Source organism: Protopterus annectens, chromosome 8.part0 (genome assembly GCF_019279795.1).
Source record: "Protopterus annectens isolate FY-2018-M chromosome 8.part0, PAN1.0, whole genome shotgun sequence".
Classification (NCBI taxonomy): domain Eukaryota; kingdom Metazoa; phylum Chordata; order Ceratodontiformes; family Protopteridae; genus Protopterus; species Protopterus annectens.
The window spans coordinates 910,927,226-910,938,702 of NC_056741.1; positions in this window are offsets into that span (position 1 = coordinate 910,927,226).

Below are 11,477 nucleotides of genomic sequence, written 5' to 3' on the forward strand. Positions count from 1 at the left end.
ATTTTGAACATGTCATTAACCATGCAGTGATATATTTAACTATTTCCTGGGTAGCCCACGTGCCTCTAGGGCACTTTTTACAGACACCTCGCCATTTAATCCCTGACCCTTCTGTGCTCCTAACTTTAATATCCACCATAGCTCACTCCTTTCTGTTAAATTTTTGATGTTAGCCATCCTTGGTCCACTTGTAACTTGTTCTAGTGCCATAAATTTAAAGTCATGGTATTTCCCACTCCTTTCTATATATTTGGACAAAGCACTTACTGAATCACTATTTTTTATACTATTCATATGTTCGCTGATTCTTTCTCTAAATGTCCTGTTGGTTTTGCCAACTTAGAAATGCAGACAGCAATCACATTGTGCTAGGTATATTATATTTCTACTGTCACAGGTAGCTGCAGTCCCTAGTCTATATTTCACTCCTGTGCCTGGATGAATAAACTCATTTGTTTGCTTTATAAATGGAGATATACTACAGTGTGTACATGTCCCTGTTCCTCCTTGTATATTCATAGTCAGTTCAGGTATATCTTTAGGGTAACATAACATACGTTTAAGGTTTTTCCTATTCTTATAACAGAAACTAGGATATTCTCCTACCACTTATTTAATCTTTTTATCTGTCATAAGTAGTGGCCAGTGCTTATGGAACACATCCCTCACCTTATTCACATCACTAGTATATGAGATAGATATATTTACAGCCTGATTGTTAGTTATATTTAGACTCTGACTCAACTCGTTACTTTTCCTATGGGAGAAATAGGGTTTCGCTCTATCATCTCTCATCATCTTAACTTCCTGTAATGTAGGAGCTACCTCCCTTGCTTTATATCCTCGTTGGTATAAATAGTTTTCCAATTCAGACAGTCCTTCTGCAAAAATAGGCTCCCTGTTACTCAGGCGTGAAACTCTCATTCCTTGACCTTTCACTACATTTCTAAACGTCCTTTTGGGGTGCATGCTTGATCTATGTAAAAGCGTATTTCTATAACACTGTATCTGATATTGTTAATCCTCGTAAATTCCTTACATGTGGGTATCGGTTCCAACCTCGGAACTCAGCCGGCCATCTTCCAAGCTTGCGTCAGCTACAAACTCTCGAGCTAAACTCTTACCCAGAATTCCCCTCTCCCTGTTACCTCAGATTTCGTTTGCCATGTAGCCATTCGGTCGTGTCAAGCTACTTCTCTTGAGCTAAGTATAATATTTTGTTGTCATACTACTCTAAAACAACATTTTCTCTCAGAAAAGTTTCTAAATTGTTTTCTCTTACCTTATCGCATTTAGCGACTATCCCTTCTTGAGATTTTTCAATCTTTTTTACCGCAAGATATTTCTTCTATACCATCGTTGGTAGATCCCTTTTCTTCATTACCTTTGGGTATTTCTTGTACCACTGCTGGTATACTTTCTGATTTCCTTCTTTCCTATCATGGCAGATAAAAAAGGTAGTCCAGGATTTAAGAGATGTTCAGATTGTGGCCATAAATTGCCTACTTCAGATGCACATTCTCTGTGTGTCTATTGCTTGGGTGTGCCTCATTTATCAGTTGATCCGCCCTGTGGAATTTGTAAGAACTTCTCTAACAGGACGTTGATTGAGAGGAAAAATAAATTGTTACTGAAGGGGCTACTCAGATCTCCTTTTTCAGAGGCTATTTCTGGGTCGGATGCTTCAACCCCTCCAAGATCCCATAAGAAAAAGACTGATGATCATTCAAAGGCCAAATCTCTTTCTTCGTCCCTGGCTGGGGACTCCCACCAACCGAGACCAAAGAAGGCTAAGCTTTCTACTTCGGATCTGACTCTTTAAGCTCCAGCATTTTGGTGCCTAGACCTTCGGCACCAAAGCCATCGGCGCCATCTGTGATTTTGGCACTGACTAGCGTGCCCTTTACCGTATCGGTACTGAGGGGCTCCTCGGTTCAGACCTCTCTACCGGCACCGACTCTCCAGTTGGTGCAGACTGTAACCACATCAGCTCTGACACCTTATCTGGAACCGATGACTCAGTTCATAGGTTCATAGGTTCATAGATTAGTACTAAGCTAACTGCCCTTGTGAGCCATTTTAAGCCTAGCCAATTATCCCTTGTGAGACTCAAACCCCACATCTTGTGTTTGTAAGGCAAATACCTTAACCATTAGGCCACCCTCCCAACCCCATAAACAGCCTCTGCAAGGCTCAAACCCAGGACCCTGCATACCATAGACAAAGTGATTTACCACTAAGCCATGCCATTGACACCGATTGTTTTTGGTCCCAGCCTCGGCACCAACAACCACTTTGGCACCGACCTTATTGCTGGTGCAGACCATGACTTCGGCACCGATTATTTCCTCGGTACAGACACCTGTAGTTCAGTCTCTTATGGCCCTGTTGTTTTCAGTGCAGACTGGTGAGGTGGGCACCGAGCTTGTCCTGTCTGTGGATAGACCTGACTCTCCATCAGCCGTGTCCGTGAAATCCACTAGAAGCCTCTCTGAACACAACGTGTTGCATCTTGTGGATCAAGTGCTTTTGGCCAGAGGTATCCTGCCCCCAGGACCTATCCTTCCTTGGGAGGTGATCACCCTTTGCCAAAGACCCTTACTTATTCTCCTCCTTCATTGCCTTTGAAGCCCCTTGATATAACACAGTCTTCTCCCTCTACGGTTCCCTTTATGGACCTCACTAAGGAACCGCAGTTGCCTTTGTGGCAGGAGAGTTTTACTATGACCCAGGATGTCAGTTGTGGCGTATGTAATTTGCTGTTTCACAGCCATCCGTCGACTTTGAGTCGGCAGGCTGAGCCACTTAGGGGAGAGGTGACCCCTGTCCTGGACACTCACCCCTCTTCAGGTGGACTGGCCTTCCAACTTATAGAGAAGGCTTTGGCATCTACTGGCGATACTGTGCTGTCAATATCCCTGCCCTCCTCTGGACCGCAATGTACACAAGTCACTCCTAGCGGACACCAGGCGCAAGGGCCTCAGGATGTACTCCCACAGGAAACCCCTTTTGCGTTGTCTTCCCCAGCTTTTCCCGCTGAGGAAGTTCACCGAAAAAGCTTGTGAAGAGAAAACACATGGACTCCACAGAAGAAGTCCCTTCCTGAAGACACAGACTTTGATGATGGGTAAGGTTCCCCTCGCTCACCCTCTGAGGTATCCTTTGGTGATATCCTGAAAATCCTTAAACAGAGAGGTGATTGGCAGGCCTCTAACCCGACCTCTGAAGAGTCTGTGTTCCTGCAGGCCTTTTATGCTCGGCCCCCCACCTCCTGGGTTACTCCACCTGCCGAAGAACTGGTCCGGCTTGTCATGCAGCGTGCATGGAAGGCTCCTGACACCCTTGAGGCCATCTCCCGGAGGCCAGATAAAATTTTGTCCCCTCCTGCTACTGACTCCCATTGGTCCAAAGGTCTTCCTGTAGATGCACTGCTGGTGGCGGCCGCAACCAAGAAAAACATGGCGGAAGAAGAAAGCCAGACTGTCCATCCGCCCAACAAAGAGTCATGGGCTCTGGACAGAATAGAGAGGTGTACTTTTGCATCAGCGACCTTTGCAATCAGGTCCCTGAATTATATGGCACACTTTACCAGGCTTCAAAGGGATTTAGTATCTAAGCTCTGTGAAACTTTGGCTGGTGCCATGTCTGATGAGGTCCGTGACAAAGTGGCTTCTCAGCTGGCTACCATTGAATCTATTTCAAACTCCTCGATGAGCCTGATATCTCATGCATCAGAAGGAGCAGCTAGAGCGGCGTGTTCAGGCGTTGTTTTGAGATGACACGCCTGGATGCGCTTATGTAATTTCGTGGAACTCTTCAAGGCTTCCTTTCTCAATGCTCCCATTGAAGCCTCTTCATTGTTTGGACCCAAGGTTAAAAGCACACTGGCCAGATGTGAACAGGATGGTAAGACCCTTTCTGCCATGGGTGTCCGTTACTCTTCCCCTCAACATGCTTTCTCCAAAAACTAGAAGAGTGGAAAGATATGGTACAAAAAGTCTCAGGGTCCTTTCCATGACACACAGACCAAGTTCTCTCCTAGAGGCAGAGGTGGAAACTCACAGGGAAGACGCCCTTTTCAGGGCAGAGGGGGTCCGTGTAACCAGGGTTCCAGGGACTCTTTTCCTGGTCAATCCTACCAGCGGTCCTGAAGAGTGGCCCAACTCCTTTCCTCTAGAGGTGGTTGGGGGTCGTTTTTCCTTGTACCCTTCTGCCTGGCTAACCATTACCACCAACTCTGGGGTACAAAGGATAATAACCAGAGGTTACCATATTCCCTTCAATCTTTGTCCTGCCCCCCCCCCCAACAAACTTACCCGACATTCCACCCAAAGGGAAGAAACAGCTCTAGAGATATCAAAGCTGCTAAGGAAAAGAGTCATCCAAATAGTCCCTCCAAACCAGATAGGATCTGGATTCTACTCAAGACTATTTTTGGTGCCAAAGAAAACCGGGGACTGGAGACCAATTCTGGATCTCAGTGTATTGAACAAGTTTGTAAGAGTACAGACATTCTGGATGGTCACAATACATATAATTCTCCCACTTTTGGAAAAAGACAATTGGATGTGCTCGATAGATCTTCAAGATGCATACTACCACATAAAAGTGGCCAGGCCATCAAGAAGATTTCTGCGCTTCTGTGTGGGAGCCAGTCACTACCAGTTCAGAGTACTGCCCTTTGGACTCTCTACAGCCCCCAGAGTGTTCACAAAGTGCATGGCTGTCATCACAGTTCACTTGCGACTACAAGGATTCCAGGTGTTTCCATACCTAGACGACTGGCTCATCTCCGCCCCCACCAGACATCTATTGGAAGAAGCCCTGGCATACTCACTCCTCACTGCAGAAAGGCTAGGCATAACTATAAACTGGCAAAAATCCAATCTCACCCCATCTCAGTCCACAGAATTCACAGGGGTCATATTGGATACAAAGAATTGCAGAGCATCCATTCCAGAACACAGAATTCTAAGGATAAAGCAACAACTGATACCAATCCTTTCAAGGGAGAAATCCACAGCTCACTCTAACCTACAGCTGTTGGGTTCCATGGCAGCCTCCATCACCATTGTCCCCTTGGCCAGGTTTCACATGAGGCTTCTACAATGGCTACTGCTCACCCAATGGTATCCTTTTCAGCTTCCTCTTTCAGCCAAGATTCGAGTAACTCACAGGTGCAAACAGGATTTAAATTGGTGGATGACCCACAACTCGTCATGATGGTCTTGCCCCTTCTCCCTCCAGCAACCCAAGGCTACAGTGACCACAGATGCCTCCCTGATGGGGTGGGGGGGCTATGTCAGGGTCAGACAGTCCAAGGCACTTGGTCCGAATTGGAAGCCCAACTGCATATAAATGTTCTAGAGCTGTGGGCGGTGCTTCTGGCACTGCAAGCATTCCATCCCCTGCTGCCGTCTGGGACTATTGTGATACAATCAGACAACATGGTGGTGGTCAGGTACATCAACAAACAGGGCGGAACCAAATCTTATCCCCTTTGTTGAGAGGCCATGAGGATATGGCAATGGGCAATGGCTACCAACTGATTTCTTCTAACAACTCACATTCCTGGGAGTTCCAATTTGATAGCAGACAGACTTAACAGGTGCATTCTACAATCTCACGAGAGATCTTCCACCGCTGGGGCCATCCTTGCTGCGACCTCTTTGCATCCCAGGCCAACTACAAATGCAGCAACTACTTTGTCCTGATTCCCCCTCCGGGACAGTCACCCAGAGACGCTCTAGTCCACGATTGGCCCTCGGGTCTTCTTTATGCATTTCCACCTCTGCCCTTCATTCCCCAGTTTGTGAAAAAAGCCCGTTGGTTGAAGAGCAAGGTGATCCTCATAGCACCATATTGGCCTCATCAGATTTGGTTACCCTTCCTTTGGCCTCACCTGCTAGATCAACCATGGATTCTCCATCCAACCCTGGGGTTGATCTCCCATCCATAGAATCTGATTCTTCCCAACTTGGTCAGCCTGAAGCTCACAGCATGGCTCTTCCAATTCCCTTGATTGCCAGGCAGAATGATCTTTCTTTGCCAGTACGGGGCATTCTTATTGCATCTCATAAGTCTTCCACTAGAATTACTTATCTAAGCAAGTGGAAAAGATTTACCTGTTGGCTGAAAGAAAAGCAAGTAGATCCCTTTTCAGCAACAGTGTCAATAGTACTAGAGTATCTAGCCTACCTATTTCAATCGGGTCTGTCGGCCTCTACCATTAGAGTTCATTTGGCTGCAATATCTAACTTTCATGAGGGTGTCCAAGACTCCTTTTTTATGTCACACAAATTATGCAAGACCTTCATAAAAGGTGTGAATCATCTGAAGCCCCCTTTTAGAGAACCTATTCAACCATGGGACCTGTCATTAGTTCTACAAGCTCTGACAATGCCACCTTTCGAACCAGCTTCTTCTTGTGACCTCAGATATTTGTCATGGAAAAACAGGTCACCATTACTTCTGCCAGACTTATTTCTGAGCTTCAAACCTTATGCATCAAGAGTCCATACTTGATTTTTCATAAAGATAGAGTGTCATTGAGGACTAATCCTTCCTTTCTGCCAAAAGTGATCTCTGAAATGTCCATTAATCAAACCATTGAATTGCCAGTTTGCTTCCCCAATCATTCAAACAAAGGAGAGTATTGCCTACATACCCTAGATATTCACAGGCAAATTTGCTTCTACTTGAACAGGACTAAGGCCTCTCATAAATCAGACCAGTTATTTTTGGCCTATTCTGGACCTAGATTAGGATGTGCTGTTGCTAAGGTCACATTGGCTAGATGGTTGAAAGACTGTGTGACCTTCATTTATACACAACGTAATATTCTATTGCCGACTACCATAAAGGCTCATTCGACAAGGTTGGTGGCAACTTCTGCTACCTTCCATGCCAGAGCTTCTTTACATGACATCTGTGCAACTGCAACTTGGGCTACACCTCATACCTTCATCAATCATTACAAATTGGATTTGGCCTCCAGGGGAAGAGCATCTTTTGGTTCTATGGTGCTCAGGAATGTCCTTCCATGAGAGCCTCCCAGGAATAGAGGTAGCTGGGGACTCTGCCCCATACGTAAGGAATGAATGAGGATTAACAATATCAGATAAAGAAGTTATGTCTTACCATAATGTTCCATCTGTATTGTTGATCCTCGTTCAGTTATTACAACCCTCCCCCCCAGTGGCTTCTAGTGGATCTCACCATCCGGTTCTTTTAGGTCATTTGACCAGAGGTAGCCTCTACCTTCTTTTGACTTGCAAACTCAATCTGAGGTAACAGAGAGAGGGGAATTCTGGGTAAGAGTTTAGCTCGAGAGTTTGGAGCTGATGCAAGCTTGGAAGATGGCCAGCTCGGTTCCGAGGTTGGAACCGATACCCATACGTAATGACTGAACGAGGATCAACAATATAGATGGAGCGTTATGGTAAGACATAACTTCTTTTTTTTTGATATACCTTTGTCTCATATAACCCATCCTCAGTTTTAGAGACGAATATATCTAAGATTGCTAACCCCTCAGATGACTGATTCATTGTGAACGTCAAAAAACTCATGGTTTCCTGTATTTTCCACACAAATTCTTCCAACTCAGGGAGTGTTCCTCCCCAAACCAAAAAGATATCATCAACAAAACGATGACAGAATGTCACATAATCTTTATATAGGTCCAGAGAGAGCATTTGCTCTACCTTCCATTTTGCCATCACTGGGTTGGCATAGCTATTGGCACAACACGTGCCCATGGCTATGCCCTTGCGTTGTAGATAATATGTACCATTAAAGACAAAAACATTATGTTCTAATACTACCTCCATAAATCTACATATGATGTCTATAAGGTTCTCTCCATAATCACTGTTGTTAATAAGGAATCTTTGCAAATGTTCAATCCCTTCTACATTAGGAATCAAGGTAAATAATGAGACTACTTCAAGTGCAACTTGTACTAGGTTGACACCTCTAACCAGGTGATTGTATAATGGTTTAGCTAATTATAGGTAAATTACTGTTAAAGATGTTTGTCATATATCATAGTTTATATTAGAGTATAGGTCAATGTATTCACCCAACATTCTTATATTTGGTTCTATAGAAAATATATTTTTCTATAGTTGCAGCCTGTTCAATATATATTGGTGTTAGTATTTTAATCATAAGTATGCCTTACTCTATATTAGTGTATAGGTTGATATACTTGCCAGTCACTCCTGCACGTGGCTGTATAGGGAACTTTTTATGGATATTGTTCATTCCACATGTGAAGATGTTAGTATGTTTATAGTTTGTATAAAGGACATTATAGCTAAAATGTGCTTAGCTAGGATAGAAATAATTCCATATGGATTCTAGCATTCATTAATGTATAGGTTGATATATTTGTCTGTCACTCCTGGACTTGGTTACAAAGTGAACGCTATATGGGCATTGTTCATTCTTTATATATAGATGTTAGTATTTCTATAATTAGTATAATGGAAGTGATAGCTAAAATATGTTTAGCTAGGATACTAGTAATTATATATGGATTCTAGCCTTCATTCGTAGCATTTAGTAGCTGTCCGTTACTTAGGCATTTGGTTTTATAGTGAACTTTTATAGTTATTATTTATTTATTTGATGTATATATATATATATATATATATATATGTTAGTATCTTTAAAGTAACTATAATTGATGCTATAACTAAAAATGTGCTTAGTTAGGATACTAGTTATTTCATATGGATTCTAGTGTGTATTTCTTGCATGGTAGTTAAAAATGTTTTTAGTGGTAAACCGTTTATGTTCGTGAGTTATGTATGTTGATATGTGCAAACTACATCGCTATTTATATTTATAGCTGGTTATTGCTTTGTTATATATATAGTTTTTGTACAGTTATAAGATTACATGCTTTTGAGCGCATAAGACTGAGGTCATTACATCACTAGATTTGCATATTGATGTGCTGTTGAACGAGCGAGTGACAGTTTGTATACAAACAATCAAGACTGTTCGTGGATGATACAGCATATAGCCATTGGTATTTCTGGTATGGATTCATTGAGTAATCTGCCCAGAAGAAATATGATGGTCATGTACCATGATGTTTTGATGAAAGGGTAGAAATCATTGCTTGAAGGGCAACATAATCCATATTTTAATGTTAAATTGGTTTTAATGTTTTTTTATTATTAGTTTAGTGGGGTTTATATATAACGCTCTTTTAATATTATTAGTAGTTTAGAGGAATTGATTCCTAATGGCCCGGAAGGTTACCTACATATAAATATATAAGCAGTACTTATTCTACTAAGCCAGCTGAAACGGAATGGGATAACTAAAAGAACATAGTGGATGACTGCATCAAGGGCCGCTAACTATATCAGATGGAAAAGTTAACCTTGGAATATTGTTATCAGTAGCACATCTTTTGACTTATATTAAACTGGTGCACTAGCAGAGTACAATATGCTGTCAGTATTTATAATTTATGTATGAGTACAATGCATTTATAATTCATTATGATGATATATAGATATAGATATGTAAAGTGTTCATATTGTATAATGAAAGGAGATGAGTTTTAATTCTATTACATGCAAGTTAAACTATGCTGTGTGTTTTGGAAGACTATACCTTTAAATCAAAAGGGAAAGAAATGCTGATGTCACTCATAGTGTAGGGACGTATGGTTTAGGGAATGATTTGCTGCATGAAGATTTGAAATTAATGAGCGTTGTTTGTAAGTATATAAAGATTGTTTTCTAAATTTATGTATGTATACGGTCTGTTGAAGCCACAGTACGTGGTGAAAGCGCTAACCAGTTATTAAAAAGTATATTTGTTTATATTATATGTGACTTGTTGCCGTACTTCGCATTACCACTGCTGTTTCTTTTATTTCTACACAATGCCAAATGCAGTAAAATGCATTTCATTCTTCTTTTACTTCATTTGCAAATTCCAAGAAGTTCTGTCTGCTTACTTATTTCATCATTTCGCCATTGAACTGTCATTTTTAATGCACTAATTATTGTATATTGCCTCTATCTTGCTTAATCTCTTGTATTTTATGAAAAGCGCTTAATGTGTTCCTTTTCCCTAATAACTATTAAATTACTTTTATTACTTAATGTTAATCAGAAGGAAAGACTGGTATGTTGCTTTGCTATATTATATTAGCACAGGTTGTGGAAACCTTGGTCTCTACCAGTCATTATTTATTTAAATTTGTTAACCAGGGTAGAGCACTGATCAGAAATAACCAATTTCAGTCTCAAACCAGAAAAGCATTAATGTTTGACAATTATAGAGATATATTGCAAGAGATAAAATATATATAAGTATACAATTGTTGAAAATATACAGCAATAGAGATAAACATACATATATATGCAATTTCTGCAGTCATAGAGATAGGAGAGCAGGTTTATAAAATATGCATTGCATTATTACAAACAATTATAGACAAATTAATGTATGTTTTAACAGAGGATTATGTAAATGACTGTTGTTTACAATACAGACATAATGTTTGAAGTACTTAGTAGTGAGTACGTTAATATGGTAAGAGTTTAAGTAGGGAGGGGTTAAACTGAGGGAATAAAGGGAAGGTGTCAGTAAGTGGAAGTTTATAACTTGATTAGCTTATGAAACGTGAGCTATTACACTGGCATTTTACCATTTTCAGGAGGTGCATTTTCAGCTGAGAATGGAACTTGGAGTAAGAGCATGTGTCTTTGTGAGGTTGGTATGGATTCCAGATTCTGGGACCTAGTACAAAGAAATATTGATTCATACACTGGAGTTTAATTTGAAGGGCCTGTAATGAGGGTGCACAAAGGTCAGGGTTTCTAAAGTTGTAGGTTGGTGAGTCTAGTAATAGTTTTGAAGCTAGTGGAGAGAAAGCTTTGTTTTGTAGTAGTTTGAACAGCTGTGGTCTGAGAACAAGGTCTGCCCTTTGTTTGACAGGAAGTGATTGTGCCTTTTGTAGTGTTTTGCACTGGAGTTAATTTGGTGAGTGTGTGATGAACCTGCATAAATAAGTGTTTGAATGACTGTATGATTTCATTTTGAGCCATACGCTGTTCAGGGAAGGCCAAATTCTACTTGGGATAGTAAAGTGCTTTTTTCTATTGTTATTCTTTAGGGTTTTGAGAGGAAGGGGAGATTGTTTTAGCCAAGAAACATAGTGAGTTTATTCTCTTTTTATATTGTCTAAGAGAAGGATCTAGCTGGAGTCCCGGATATTTAAAGGAGTAAGTGTTTTCAGTAGTGGCATTATCGTGGTCATAGAATTGTGCTGTGAACGTAGCATCTGAAGTAGTTAACTTCATTTGATCAGCAATCTGTGGGTATCGGATCCGACCTGGATCCGAGCCGGCAGCTTTCCAAGTTAAAGATCTGAGCTCTCAGCTCCTCCCCCTTACCCATAATACCCTGCTACCTCCCTCCAGTCCCCAGATCTCGTTTGCCGC